The sequence below is a fragment of the Protopterus annectens genome, chromosome 2.part2 (genome assembly GCF_019279795.1).
Source record: "Protopterus annectens isolate FY-2018-M chromosome 2.part2, PAN1.0, whole genome shotgun sequence".
In the NCBI taxonomy this organism is placed as follows: domain Eukaryota; kingdom Metazoa; phylum Chordata; order Ceratodontiformes; family Protopteridae; genus Protopterus; species Protopterus annectens.
Window position 1 is genome coordinate 703,814,496 of NC_056730.1, and position 15,811 is coordinate 703,830,306.

The 15,811-nt window shown below is 45.5% G+C and overlaps 1 protein-coding gene across 1 annotated transcript in view; it reads right to left on the minus strand.

The window, feature by feature from the left end:
- PTPRA (protein tyrosine phosphatase receptor type A) overlaps window positions 1–15,811 on the minus strand; it is a gene marked incomplete in the record, with an annotated part of 4,245,980 nt that overhangs the window by 980,817 nt on the left and 3,249,352 nt on the right.

The following is a 15,811-nucleotide window of genomic DNA, read 5'->3' on the forward strand; positions in this document are numbered from 1 at the left end:
GAAATATACGGATATTACTAACGAACATTGGAATATTCTTTTTACAGATAATCAAATAAGTGAATTAGAAGGGTTAAAACCTCAATTCTCATTTAAAAACAAGAAAATTTTGAAAAGTAGGTTATGCAGAACTAAGGCTCGAACTCACAATGAATCTGAGTATGGAACTAAACCATGTGGTAAATGCAATTTCTGCAAATTTATCAGTAAAGAAAAATATTTTAAACATCCAGATACTGGACAAGTTTTTGATATTAGGGTAAGTGCAACCTGTGATACTCCACACGTGGTTTATTTAGCTAGCTGTTCAATATGTAAAATTCTACATTGGCAAAACGGATCGTACTTTAAAGGAAAGAATCAGAGAACATCTCTATCATATAAAGAAAGGCAATAGTGTTAATGCCTTAGCGAAGCATGTCACTAGTATGGGTGAACAGCATACTTTTAAATTTGTAGTGATAGGTAGAACGTATACGAACATTAGGGGAGGTGATGTCAAATCCAGGACAGAAGAAATGGAGGCTAACTGGATTGTGAGGCTTAGAGCAAATAATGGACATGGTCTCAATGACTGTGTGACTATCAGACCCCTACTAAACAAGAGAGTTTTACGTAGGTAGGTTAAGTTGTTGTTATATTCTTGTTTAATGTTGCCATCACTGCATAAATTGTGTATGTCTTCTTAAGACTTGATTAATTAGTGGCATGTGATATAAGCACATGAAATAAAAAAGGTATGTTTTTATGTTGTTGCATACACCTGATGAAGCTAAATGTGAAAGCGCTTGTGTTTTAATAAAGTTAGTACTGCTGGAAAGAACCATTGATGTATTTTTTACAACTGAAATCTGGAGCCATACCTTAGCAGTATTTTTGTGGTTGTATATATATATATATATATATATATATATATATATATATATATATATATATATATAGATATAGATATAAATATATAGATGTGTGTGTGTGTGCGTGTGTGTCTCTGTATACATATATATATATATATATATATATATATATATATACATACACACACTATACATACATATATATATATTTATTACACATATACATACATATAATTGGGGGTGGTGCCTTCCTCCGCATAAAATGTTTTTTCTTTTTTTCACTTTTAGTTTTGCAAGTGCTGTGGATAATGTTCAGACTGAGCTTCGACACTTTGTGGGAAATGGTGTAGGTGAGAGATCTCGTGACACACAGACACAGATAGATACACATCTGTATGCAGACGCATGCATACACACACACACACAAATAAATAAATAAATAAATAAATAAATATATATATATATATATATATATATATATATATATATATATATATATATATATATATATATATATATATATATTTATAGATTCACTTCTTAATTTCGCAATAGTGAAATTTCGAATTTCAGTATCCCAAGACTATAAAGCCGAACATTCACAATATCAAAACCCCAAAAGTGCGAAATTCAAAATTGCGACATTTAAATACACCAGGCATCACACAAACATACATACACATTCCCGCCCCACTACAACTAACCAAAAAAAACACACCACCACAAATACACACGGGGGGGGGGGCAAGCCGCACCCCCCCCCCATACCCCCACTACTTATATATACTAACGCTGAGGTCGCACTAAAAAAATGAGAAAGACACTAAACCCATCACTACATACTCTATATTCCCCATGCACATACACTTATCACACGTACAAACCCCACCACTCTCAACACTTACACACTCACACTCTTACCTATCTACCCTAATCTACACTTAAAACTGCCCAACACACTGACATACACTCAAATCCCTACCCAAAAACATTAAAAAAACGCATTTACCTGATTCTCCAGATATATCCACAGAACGGCAGGCAAACCATTTCCCACAGCACACCGCACCTTACAAAAACAGCAAATCCCACATAGCACGCCATCACAACCGTGGATTCAACATTTTGAATTCAATCAAGTGCAGTTTCACTCAACTGCACTTTCGTCTCGAGATACTGAAATTCGACATTTCAGTATTTCTAGATAGTAAAGTGCATATATATATATATATATATATTTATATATATTACACACATATATATATATATATATATATATATATATATATCCAGACATACATACATATGTATATAAACATTACACAATTTATTATAACGTTATAGCATACAATAATGTATTGCCTGTTTTTTATATACATTATTTATCGCTTACCCCACCCTCAGGTTCAGCCACACCACAATCTAGCACCCTGCTGACCCACTAATTCCCTTTCCTGGGCAAGGTAAAGCCCATTCATTCCTCAACCAGGGCAACATTTGTTACATATTATGAAATCCAATATGCTTGCAAAAAATTGCAGTTGTCCATGTAGCTACCAAGACTGTGCGCTGTAGTACTGATCTTTACTGATTGCCTTTACTGTTGCCATATGGGATACCTACAAGATGCCAGCAATCTGCTCTGGGATAATATCATGGTGACTGCTATCGAAGGCCTGCTGATTCAATATTCTGGCTACCAAATTCAATGAGATACAGACCTACATTCTCCTACTTACCGATGAGTCCGTAAGTCCTGGTTGAGGACAGAGTAGAACAGTGAAACATTTTTCTTGCAGGATCTCCTTCCAGATTTGCATCTAGATGTACATTATGGCTTACACAGAGATCACGGTCAGTGCTAACAAAGAAAGGGCCTGTTCTAACCTATTCTGCTTTCATGGGTGCATGAGGTTTGGGGGCACTTTGGTTAAGACATACTTCTTACAGAATCACAAAACACAAAGCAACTGCACCACGTGGCCATTAAAGCCTTGTCAATAACCACTAGTAAAGTATCGGAAGAAAAATCAGTAAGAAATTAAAGACATTGTTTACTAGCAATTCAGAAAGGAAAAGAAACACTCACATTTTTTATTGGCTGGTAGAAAAAAGTATCCAAATGTTTTTGACCAGTGTGTAGGACCCAAAACTGTGAACTGATTTTGGCCGTCTGAAATACCAGTCTCAAAGGTGACTTCAGTGGTGGTTGTAATGAAATGCAATGATGAAGGAGCAAAAGATAGTGCCATGGGTAGTGTTTGGAAACTATGTACTGATAAAGGTGAAATAAACCCAAAACATCATCACTTTTACAATGATTCTTCTTGAAGCAGAATTAATAAGAAGTTATGTCTTACCATAACGATCCATGTGAATTGTTCATCTCACCTTTGCTCTTACACACGGGTTCAGAGCCGATCCTCGGCTCCGAGTCGGCCGCATCACTAGCTCGCATCTTCGAGAAAGCTCGAGGTACAGTAATATCCCATGATCCTCCGGTGCTAACCCTCAGATCTAGTTTGCTATACCAGAAGAATCCCTCTTAGAACTGTGTCTAAAACACTTATAAACAGATACTACAAAGTGTCTGGAACCCTACTGCCAGGTAGAGGATAAAAGATGCCATTACTGTTGTTAATAACATGCCAACCATACCTAGAAAAGGCTGAAAAGGAATCTAGTTGAAAACCGTTCTCCCAGACCGTAGGACGGGGGATGGAGGGGGGGAATGTAAGAACAAAGGCGAGATGAACAATTCACATGGATCGTTATGGTAAGACATAACTTCTTAATGTGAAATTGTTCAATCTCGCCGTTTGTTCTTACACACGGGTAGCGTCCCTAGCTCCTTTTTCCCGGGTGGCTCAAGGGAGACCATTCCTGAGAACAGTGGAACCAAACGTCGCCTTGTCCCTGGAACTCTTGTCTAGCTTGTAGTGGGCGATAAAGGTATGTGGTTTTGCCCAAGTTGCCGCTGCACAAATGGTATCTAAGGGCAAACGAGCGGTATGGGCAGAAGAGGTAGCAATTGCCCTTGTAGAATGAGCTCTGGGTTTGAAAGGGAGTTGCTGTATGGATTCAGCATATACGAAATTTATGCAATCTGAGAGCCATTTGGATAAGGTAACCTTCGTTACTGCCTGTCCTTTTCTTTGGTCAGCATATGAGACAAACAGTTGATCTGACTTTCTGTGCTCTTTTGTCCTATGTAAGTAAAATCTTAGTTGTCTGTGAACGTCAAACTTGTGCAATGTGTATTCTAGCTTACTGGAATGATTTTTAAAGAAGGTAGGTAGTTCGATAGATTGATTGATGTTCTGAATCGAACAAACCTTCGGAAGGAAGGACGGATTGGTGCGCAAGGTTACTCTATCTGGATGAAAACCATGTACGGGGGTCGGATAGATAGAGCCTGTAACTCTGAAACTCTTCTGGCGGAAGTGATGGCAACCAGAAAAAGTGTTTTCCACGAAAGAAATTTTAACGGAGTTGTGATAGCTGGTTCAAAAGGGGGCAACATGAGTTGTGGCAGCATGAGATTAAGATTCCAAGGTGCTATTGGATTATGACAGGGGGGACGGAGGTGAAAAGTACCTTTCATGAAGGCTTTACAAAGCCTGTGGGACATAAGAGAACCATCCTCACGGCCGATATGAAAATTGGAAATAGCGGCCAGTTGAACCCTTATAGTGGATGTTGATGCTCCTTCTTGAGAAAGTGAGGTGAGGGAATCTAGTATCTTGTGTACTGGGGCCCCGAATGGATCTATACCTTGTTTGGAAGCCCAGTGTGCAAAACGGTTCCATTTGCTGATGTACAATTTTCTTGTAGATGGTTTGTGAGAAGATACAACAATTTGTTGTACTGCAAGAGATAGTAACTCCGACCTGGCTAAGATGGGAAGCGGAGCAGCCAAGCTGTCAGTTTGAGGGACTTGAGGAAGGTGTGAGGAACTCCCGACGAATGTGTCAACAGGTCTGGCTCCGGGTCCAGTATCCATGGTTCCTCCACTTGATGGTGACTTGCAGTTGTTCTGCTTTCTATGTTGGAAAGACTTCTCGAGCTTTCCGTTTCAGAATTTGTGAGCATTTGAGTGACATCAAAAAGAAACGTACCAGCAATGCCTTATATAAACACTGTTTGCAACATGTATCTGCTTCATACAAATTTGTGGTCATTGATTGTATTAGAGGGAAATGTAATGATAAACAGTTTTGGCAGGAATTACTTAGCTCCAAGGAGAAAAAATGGATTATCAAACTTGGAGCTCTGTTTGCACCTGGTCTTAATGACCAATTGTGAATTCTGTGTTTGGATTGGACCATGGGTGGGACCAATCCATATATATGTGTGTGTACTGTGATACTCTGTTTTTCCATTTTTCTATTTCACTGAAGAAGGCTCACATGAGCCGAAACCGGTTTGAATCTAATACTATTGGAATTTATTGCTTTTTTGTTTAAAAGCTTTTTCTGCTATTGATTTTTACTATAGCAGCATTTCAGCAGGGGGGGTTCTCTTCCCTCTGGTCAATAAATTATTTTTTGACATGGTTATTACCAACACTTGCTGGCTTTTTTGTTGACTGTTGTTTATCCATTTTTGCCGTGCAAGGGTTTCACGGGCACCTGCTACTTTGTTGATTGAAGGAAAGGAAACCAGATTTGTCGAGGCCAGAATGGGGCTATCAGTATTATGGTCCTGTCCAGACGTTTGGCTTTCTGCAAAAACCTGGGAATTAGTGGAACAGGAGAAAACTCGTAAAGGTGACCCAGGGGCCAATCGTATACCAGTGCGTCCCTGGGGACACCCCCGGGGGGGGGGGGTAACAGGGCAAAGGAGGTTCTGCATTTGGCCTTCAAAAGGGATGCAAACAGGTCGCAGCAAGGCTGGCCCCATCTGCGGAAGATCTCTTCCGCCACTTGAGGTTTAAGGGACCACTCATGAGGGAACAGGATGGCTCTGCTCAACCTGTCCGCGACATGCGTTGAAGTCCCGGATGTGCATTGCTATCAGAAAGCGTCCAGTGGACTTTGCCCATTGCCAAATTCTGAGGGCCTCTCTGCATAACGGGTAAGATCTGGTTCCCCCTTGCTTATGTACCAGACCACTGACATGTTGTCTGTCTGAACTGTCACTGTTCCCCGAGGTAAGGACTTGTGAAAGTGTTGCAACGCTAGAAACACTGCCCTCAGCTCTAGAACACTGATGTGCAGATTGTACTCCAAGTTGGACCATTGACCTTGGACTGTTTGTCCCTGAAAGAATCCCCCCCACCCTATCAGGGAAGCGTCTGTGGTTAGAGTTGCTACCGGACTGGGTAATACAAAGGGTCGTCCTAGTGTTAGCTCTTGACTGTGTATCCACCACAAGAGATCCTTCTTGCAAGAATTCGTGATCAAGATTTCGTGAGACAGTGGAAGTTGTAGATACGACCACTGGGCGAATAGCATCCATTGAAGGATCCTCAAGTGCATCCTGCCTAAAGGAACTACAAGAAGGGAGGCTGCCATCAAGCCCAGCACTCTTAATATTTGTCATGCAGGGACTCTCTTGTTGTGAAGGAGTGAAATTTGATGCCTGAGGTCTGATACTCTTGCTGGGGGGAGAGTAACTTGAGCCAGGGAAGTGTCTAGCTGTGCTCCTATAAATAAGATACGCTGTGACGGCGATAAGACAGATTTTCCAAAATTCACCGTTATGCCTAGTGAAGAGCAAAGACTGATGGTGTAGTCCCTGGCTTGTAGAAGACGACACTTGGTGGTGGCGGAAAGGAGCCAGTTATCTAGATAAGGAAACACCCGGAATCCGTTTAGTCTCAAGTGAGACGCTACTACTGCCATGCATTTGGTGAACACCCTGGGAGCTGAGGTGAGACCAAAGGGCAGAGCGCGAAACTGGAAATGACTGGCTCCCAGTCGGAAGCGCAAGTGATCTCTGGACGCCCTGGCCATTTTGATATGGTAGTATCGTCTTTGAGATCTATAGAGCACATCCAGTCACCCTTTGCAGAAAAGGAGGATTGACTGAAGCGTGACCATCCGGAACTTTTCCTTTTTCACAAAGGTATTTAACTTGCTGAGGTCTAAAACTGGCCTCCAGTCCCCTGTTTTCTTTGGAACTAAAAAGAACCTTGAGTAAGTTCCGGATCCTATTTGGTCCGCTGGGACTGGTTGGATGACTCTGTTTTCGAGCAACCTTCCTATCTCTATGGTTGCTTGGTCTCACAGACTGGGTGGAACATCTGGAAGTTTTTTGGAGTTTGGTGGTATTTTTATGAAGGGGATGTTGTAGTCTCTGGTAACTATGCTTTTTAGCCAGTAATCTGATGTAAGATTTAGCCAGGTCTCTGGGTATAAAGCCAAGCGACCCCTGACTGCCTCCAGAGTAGGACAGCCGGGCCTGCACTCAGGAGTGCTGGAAGGGTTTCCCAGAGAAGGTCTCTCTGTCACCCTGGTTTTGCGGACCCCCTCTGCCGGCTGGGCGGCGTCTTCCGTTTCTTCCCCCTCCTCTGCCTCTGGAGGGGGCGTCACTTTGGGTGTGTTGAAAAGATCCCAGAGTCTTTCGGAACCACATCTTTCCTCCTTGTTGCCCTTAGGGTAGGGTCTAGATGGAACGGAAAAATGGACCCCTACGGCAGACAGGGTCTTCCCTTCTTGTTCACACCTCATGGAGAGTCTCCTTTACTTTGGGCCCAAATAAGGAGGCACCATCGAAGGGGGCGTTGGCAAAGGAAGACTTAAAGGCTTCCGCAAAGGAGCATAAGCGCAACCAGGATTGTCTTCTCAGGGCAATCGCTGAAGCTGCCGCTCTACTTGATCCTTCGGCTGCGTATGAAATCAGCCTCATGGACGAGTTGACTATGGAATTTAGGGTGTTAAGTTGCGCTGTCACTTTCTTGGCGACAGCAGCATCTGTGTGTCCCTGGAGAGTATCTCCTAATTCCTTAATGAGGTCTCTCTGTAAATGCGTGAAATGCGTAAGGTAGTTGAGCGATCGGATAGAAAAAGTCGCCGATCTAAATATGCGCTTCCCATATCTGTCCATTGTCCTAGAATCCTTATTAGGAGGATGGACAGAGGAAGATGATTCAGAAATCTCTTTCTTAGTGGCCGCCGCCACCACCATAGTGTCTACGGGAACTACTTTTGTAAGATAGGCTTTATCTTGGGGAGCCATCATGCATTTATTTGGTTTACGGGGAACTGGTTCCACTGTATCAGGTGTTTCCCAAGCCCTCCGAGCTATAAGCTCCATGAGATAGTCAAAGGGTGGAGTCACCCAGGAGGTAGAAGGTTGAGCCCCAAATGCCTTCAGTAATACCGATTCATCCACAGAAGGGGTAAGGGGACTGGCAAACCCTTACCCCTTCAGTAATACCGATTCTTCCACAGAAGGGGTAAGGGTTTGCCAGTCCCCTCTTTGCTTCAGGATTTCCAAAATGTCTGCAAATGAGACATCCTCAGAGGTGGACCGTGGGGACCCTTCTGTTTCATCTAAATCAGTATCAGACATGAGAGATTCCTGAGGGGAATCTATGTGCCTCCTCTTGCACAGTCGTTTCCTCGGAACATCCTCAGCGGGAGCTTCTGGGGATGCATCCGAGGAACCAGAGTCGCCCTGTGGGGATTTCTGAGGCATTGGGTCTCGACGCATAGTGGGAACCGAAGGCACAGAAGCAGAACGCGGACCTTTTGGGGAAGGAGATGAAGATACCGATGAAGTATGTGTCTGATCAAACAAGACCTTCCTCATGATGGTCAAAGGCACCGGTGCCCCGACCTGAAGATCCGACCCGATCCGAAGAAGGGGCTCGTTTCTCCAGAATCGGAACCACGGGCTCCGACACAGAGGATGGATCTGAACTGATCTGAGCCGAGGCACCGAGGGGAAGAGTCGGAACCGACATCTCGGTTCGACTATCCCCCCCGGAACCCAGGAAAGATCTTCGACTCCGAGACTCTCCGGCTGGTTCCGAAGGAGTCGAGGTCAACGGAGCCGATAGCACTACTGGAGGCTTCGGCACTGAGGGTTCTACAACCATCGGTTCTTCAGCTCCTAACACCGATGACTCAACGGGTCTCGGAGGAGGAAGTGTTGAGGGAACTGGAATAGCTTCGAGTTTCGAAACCAGCTGGGATGAAACCTCGATTAATTTGGACAAGGCCGAGTTCTCCATAAGCTTCTGTACCACTCGGTCCACATCAGAATCGGAAAGTGGCCTCGAAGAACGGGTCGAAGGGATCGAAGCCGTCACCGAGCGAAGGATAGCCGAAGGTGGTACCTCTGATACCGGCTCCAAGACCTGAGCCTCATGCAGAGATAGAGTCTTGACAGCCGGCACCGAAGTCATAGGAGCCGGTGTCCGAATCTGAAAAGAGGTGCTCGGAGCCGATGACTTGGGCTCCGACACTCTTGAAGACTTCGACCCCTTCGAAGACTTAGAAACCAGTTCAGCCTTGTCCAGGGCCTCCTGAAACTCGAGTTTAAGCAACCCTCTGTCCACCAACTTCCTGCGTCTTTCCATCATGACCCTCCCACTAAAGGAATGACAGATGGAACAGTCTTCCTGCAAGTGGAGAGGGCCAAGACAGTAGACGCAGGATGAGTGGTTGTCAGTAATGGACATCTTCTGTCCACACTGACACCTTTTAAAACCACTTTTGGTCTTTTCTGACATCTTACAATAATAAAGGAAGAAAAATACACCACTCTTAAGAAAAGAAAAAATATTTTTTATAATATATGTTAAATGCAATATATACACTCACACAGCACACTAAGATATATATATATATATATATATATATATATATATATATATATATATATATATATGAAAAATAGACAGGACAGAAAAGTATATATATATATATATATATATATATATATATATATATATATATATATATATTTTTTGTAAGTACTGTAAATAGTTACAAAAAAAGAATGGCCTAAGGCCCTTACTAACTTTTTAAATAACAACCTGACTACAACTACTTTAAACTACTAGATATTAAACCTATCAAATACTATAAAGAAAAGTAAAATTTGAAGCAAATATCAAGAAATAACAAGATATAATAAGAAAAATTCTACTGGCCCGAGCCTCTCGATGTGATCTGCTGCTAGCGGCAAACTAGATCTGAGGGTTAGCACCGGAGGATCATGGGATATTACTGTGCCTCGAGCTTTCTCGAAGATGCGAGCTAGTGATGCGGCGGACTCGGAGCCGAGGATCAGCTCCGAACCCGTGTGTAAGAACAAACAGCGTGATTGAACAATTTCACATTAAAATATTTTAAGTTATGTACTCACCATAACGTTCCGAGTAGTTGTACTTCATTTGTCTTCAACCTGTGGGTTACAATCTGTATCAGATCGGAGCTTGCAACATTTGCTGGAATCAACTCCGAGGTCCAAACTCCTCACCTTACCCATAATACACCTCCACTGCCTTCCATCCCCAGATCGAGTTTTCTGACCTTATACTGAAAACCCGATCTGATAAATTTACTTGTAACCTATACTGCAGTGCATAGGCTGATCATACGCCAAGTTCTGGGGGAAAGAGGGAGGGACGGTTGAAGACAAATGTACTACTACTCAGATGGAACGTTATGGTGAGTACATAACTTCTTTATTTGAAGTAATTTACTTCATTTGGTCTTCAACCAGTGGAAAAGAGTCCCCAGCTACTATACAACTGGGAGGCCCTCATGGAAGGATATTCCGGAGCAGTGCGGAACCAAAGGATGCACTCCTTCTGGAAGTCAAATCCAATTTGTAATGAGAAATAAATGTATGCGATGAGGACTAAGTAGTTGCAGAACAAATGTCATCCAAAGATGCCCTAGACCAAAAAGCTGCAGACGTAGCCATGTACCTAGTGGAATAAGTTTTTACCTGACCTGGAGGTGACATGCCTCTATCCTTACAGACCTGCAGGATGCATGAAGAAATCCATCTATCTATAGTAACCTTGGAGATCGTTTCCTTCTATAAACCCTTTTTGGGGAAACTTAACAACTGATCAGATTTACAGAAATTGTTTTGTCCTGTGTAAATAGAATCTTAACGGTCTATGAACATCCAACATGTGGGGTTTGGATTCCATCTTGTTTTGTAAATCTAAGAAAAAACACAGACAAATTAATAGTCTGATATTGACTGGTGATGACACCTTAGGAAGAATGGATGGATTGGTTCGAAGGGATACTCTGTCTTTGTGAAAAATCATGTATGGAATTTTGATGGACAAGGCCTGTAATTTTAAAACCCTTCTTGTACAGGTAATAGCCACCAGAAAAGCTGTTTTCCAAGATAAAAATGTTTGATCTGCAGTTGCGGCAGGCTCAAAAGGCAGAGCAACCAAAGCTTGAAGAACCACACTAAGGTCCCACGGGGAACAGGCTCTTTGACCGGGGGGCGTAACCAAAAGGTGCCTTTGATAAAGGCTTTACACAGTCTGGAAGATGCTAAGGAGGCAGAATTCTCGCCCACATGAAAATGAGAAATGGCAGCCAACTGACCTTTGACAGTAGAAGAACTAGCTCCGTGCTGGAAAATATCATCTAGAAAATCAAGAATGACAGAAACAGGAGCCGTGAAAGGGTCTAAACCCCTTTGAGAAGCTTAGAAAGAAAAATGTTTCCACTTGCTGCGATAAACCTTCCTGGTCGAAGACTTATGAGCAGCTACCAAAACAGATCTAACTGAGGTGGATAGTCTGGGAGTCCTAGCAATTACAGGAACTGGAGCAGCCAAGCCGTGAGCTTCAGGCTGTCCAGACTCGGATAAGGCATCCCGAAGGGTGTGAAATTAAACCCTGAATAGGATCTAGGATCCGAGGTGGAGCCAGAAGGTGAGAACAAAGGAAGGGAAAACATACCTGGTGAGGCCAGAAAGGGGGCAATGAGGATCACTCTGCTCTCCAGTCGACGAGCTTTCTGCAGAAACCTCAGAATGAGAGGTACTGGCGGGTAAGCATACAGAAGACTGGGAGGCCAAGCATGAAGTAGAGCGTCTCTGGGGGACTACCCCAGCAGGGGGTTCAGAGTGAAAAACTTGCTGCAGTTCGCATTGGAAGGAGATGCGAAGAGATCACAGCAAGGATGACCCCACTTGCTGAAGATCTGTTCCACTACTGACAGATTCAGAGACCACTCGTAAGGCATCAGAATGGTCCGACTTAGCCTGTCCGCTAGAATGTTGGACCTTCCCGGAATGTGCATTGCGATGAGAAAGCGACTGGTGGAAATCGCCCACTCCTACACTCACATGGCCTCACGGCAAAGAGGGCAAGATCTGGTCCCTCCCTGTTTGTTGATACACCAGACCACTGACATGTTGTCTGACTGAATAGCAATCGTCCCCAGAGGAAGAAAGGCATGAAGGGCCTGCAACACTAGAAGGACCGCCCTCATCTCTAGGACATTTATACGCAAGCTAGTTTCTATGGAGGACCACAGGCCTTGGACTGTCCTGATCGAACAATGCTCCCCCCCACCTGAGTTGGGAGGCATCCGTGGTCACTGTGGTTTGGGCCGGGGCTAGAACAAAGTGTCGTCCCTCCAAAATGTCCGGAGAGCTCATCCGCCATATGAGGGACGACCGACACACTCGACTGAATTGAACAGCATAAGTCAATGGCAGGTCCAGCAGGGACCACTGAACTGCTAGGGTCCACTGCAGAATCCTCATGTGTAACTGAGCACACGGGAGAAGAGTTAGGGTCATCGCCATCAAGCCTAGGGCCCTCAACACCGATTCCGCCATTGGAAGATGAGAATGGTAGATCAGGGAGACATGCATCCTCAGGTTTTGAACTCTCTCTGAGGTCAGGAATATTTTGCACTGTAGAGTGTTTATCCTGGCACCAATGTAGTCTATCACCTGTACAGGATCTAGGAGAGATTTGGATGCGTTGATTGTGATCCCCAAACGCAGGGCAAGTGTCTTGAAATAATCCCTGGTTTGGGAAAGCAGATGCCTGGTGGGAGCAGTGAGAAGTCAATTGTCCAGGTAGGAATAGACCTGAATCCCCTGAAGCCTCAGGTGAGTCACTACAACCGCCATCACTTTGGTAAACACCCTGGGGGCTGTGGTAAGACCAAAGGGTAGGGCTCTAAATTGGTAATGATCGACTCCTAGCCAGAAGCGGAGAAACCTCCTGGAGCTTCTGTGCATTTTTATGTGATAGTAACCATCCTGGAGGCTGGTCTAACGAGCACATCCAGTTGCTCTATTGCACGTATGGCATGATGGACTGTAACGTGACCATCCGGAACTTCTCTTTGGCAACTGACAGGTTCAGGGTAGAGAGGTCCAGAATGGGACTTATGTCCCCTGTTTTCTTTGGCACCTGGTGTAGAAGCCCAATCCGGAGTGATCTGACGGGACGGTTTTGATGGCTCGTTTTACTAGCAGCTTAGAAATTTCCTGTGCTGCTGCCTCCCTTTGTGTGGGTGGTAAGTCTGGGAGGTGAATGGGAGATATGGGAAAACCCACGAAGGGGATAGAGTATCCCCTGGATATGATTTGAAGCACCCAGCGATCCGTTCTGGACTCCCATGCTGCTGGGTGCAAGGACAATCATCCCCTGACTGCCTCCAGAGTAGAGCAATCGAGCAACCCCTCAGGGCTGTTGCCCGGGTCTGTCTGAGAAAGGTTCTTGAGACCTGAAGTTCCATGGACTCCTCTGCCTCTGGGCCGGTGCCCATTCTGTCCCCCGTTGCCTCTGGGGGAAGAAGAGCCCTGAGTGGCCCGGGAATACTGAGACTTCCAGAACCACATCTTCTTTTGCCCCTCTGGTTCCAGAGAAAAGGACCTTTGAGGGCTAGAGAAGCGGATCCCGACAGCAGACAGAGTCTTCCCATCCTTCTCACTCTGGACTAGTGTCTCCTTGACCATCTTACCGAAGAATGTAGACCGGTCATAAGGGGCATTGGAAAGTACGCCTTGAATGGTTTAGAAAATTGACAACCTGAGCCAGGCATTATGCCTAATGGACACTCCGGACCCAGCTGCCCTAGCCGCTCCTTCCGTAGCATGGGAGAGGAGTGGCATGGACGTGTCTGATACCATTTTTAAAGTGGCCATCCTCGTGGAGAACGAAGCCTTGTCCTCCTGCGACATGGATTTGGGGGGAGACTCCTCCAGCTCCTTTACTAGGTCGCGTTGGAGTCTAGTGACGTGTGCCAAATAATTCAGCACCCTGACTGAAAAGGTGGTTGAAGCGTACACCCGCTTCCCTAGGCGGTCCATCATCTGCGACTCTCGGTCAGGAGGGTGGACCGAGGAACACTCCTGGGCAAGTTCCTTCTTAGTGGCTGCTGCTACCACCATGGTGTCCACAGGGGAGCCCTTATTCCACAATGGACTATCAATGGGGGGGGCTTACGATTTTTATCGGGTCACTTGGGGATAGGCTCCATGGTGCCCAGTTCCTTCCATGCCCACGAGGTGACCAAATCCACCAAAGGATCCACGGGAGGGGACACCCAGGAAGTAGATGGGCCTGTATCAAAAGCCTCCAGGAACACACTCATCAGAAGAGGGTTTGGGGGCAGACCAACTTCCCTGCTGGCACGGGATCTCCACGATATCTCCAAAGGACACATCCTCGGGAGGTGATCTTGGGGAACCCTCTCCATCATCTAAATCTGTGTCCTCGGTGAGGGACTCAGGGGAGTCCAAGTGCCTCCTCTTGCACATATGCTTGCAAGGCACATCTCCGGTGGGGCTCTCCAGGGACACTCAGAGGCATTTGTGCCTCCGGGGGAACCATCTGGGACTCTTTGAGCATGGGCTGCCCCTCTGGTAAGACAATGGGGACTGTAGACAGAGCGGAGGGGGTCTGGGAGGAGTACAAGGGGACAGTCAGGGGTCTCGATCCAACAGAGAGGACCCTTTCTACCACATCGAACCTCCTGGGAAATCAATAAGGTGGGTCCCCTCAGGTCGACGTGAGAATCGGAGCCGAGCCTGAGGTGGACTGAGCTCTGAGGGAGTGAACCTGGCCTGACAAAGTTGGAGCCGATGGGAAAGATTCCACTTCCTCGGATCTGACACCCAAGCTCCAGCTCTGAGAGTGGCTCGGATCCGAGCTGGTCGGATCCAAAATGCTCTAGGCAGCTGTCGGCATCGAGGAAACGGGTGCCATCGGCGCCGACCACCTGACTAAAGCCAACCTCGGATCACAGTACTCTGAAGCCTAAGCTTGGATCAGAGAAGGAGAAATGGGTTGAAAAAAGGAAGCGAGCCCCCACCCCGGGGGGAGGGGCTTGGCAAAACTTCCATCTGGATCTATGTACGAATATAGCGCCTCATCATCTTATCCAAATCCATATCTGACAAGGAGTGGGTTGACTGTGACAAGGCCACGGGCTCTGACCTGGCAGGTCGGGGTACCAAGGCCCAAGAGGCTGGACGTGTCTCCTCCGGTTCCGGGGAGAACCTCAGAGTCATGGGTCCGTGGAGTTTCGCTGGGAAAAGTGAAGTCCGGGGACCTCTTCCTCTTTTCCCTCGTTTGTGACTCTCTCTCCCTTTCTCCACACCTCTCTTCTGCTCCGCTGCCACAGGCTTAGATACAGGAGGTTGAGTCCCAGCCTGGGAGGGAGAAAAAGCCAGAGGAAGAGAGGAGGGAGAGGCAGCTACAGCAGCCACTATGACCGAAGCCGAAAACGAGGAAAGAGTCGGAAGGAGGAAGAAGACCTTTGAGGGCCAACTTGGCCTTCATATCCTTTAGGACGCAGGGGTTGAAGCCCGCACAATTACTACATTTCACTCTCAGGTGGACCACACCCAAGCACAACACACACAGCGTGTGGCCATCCGCTGGGGAGAGCTTATGGCCACACTCTGTGCAGTGCTTGAACACAAGCTTTTCAGCCATAACAGAAAGATAGCCTCAGGAAAAAAAAAAACAGGCAAGATCTTTCTAAATTACAAAA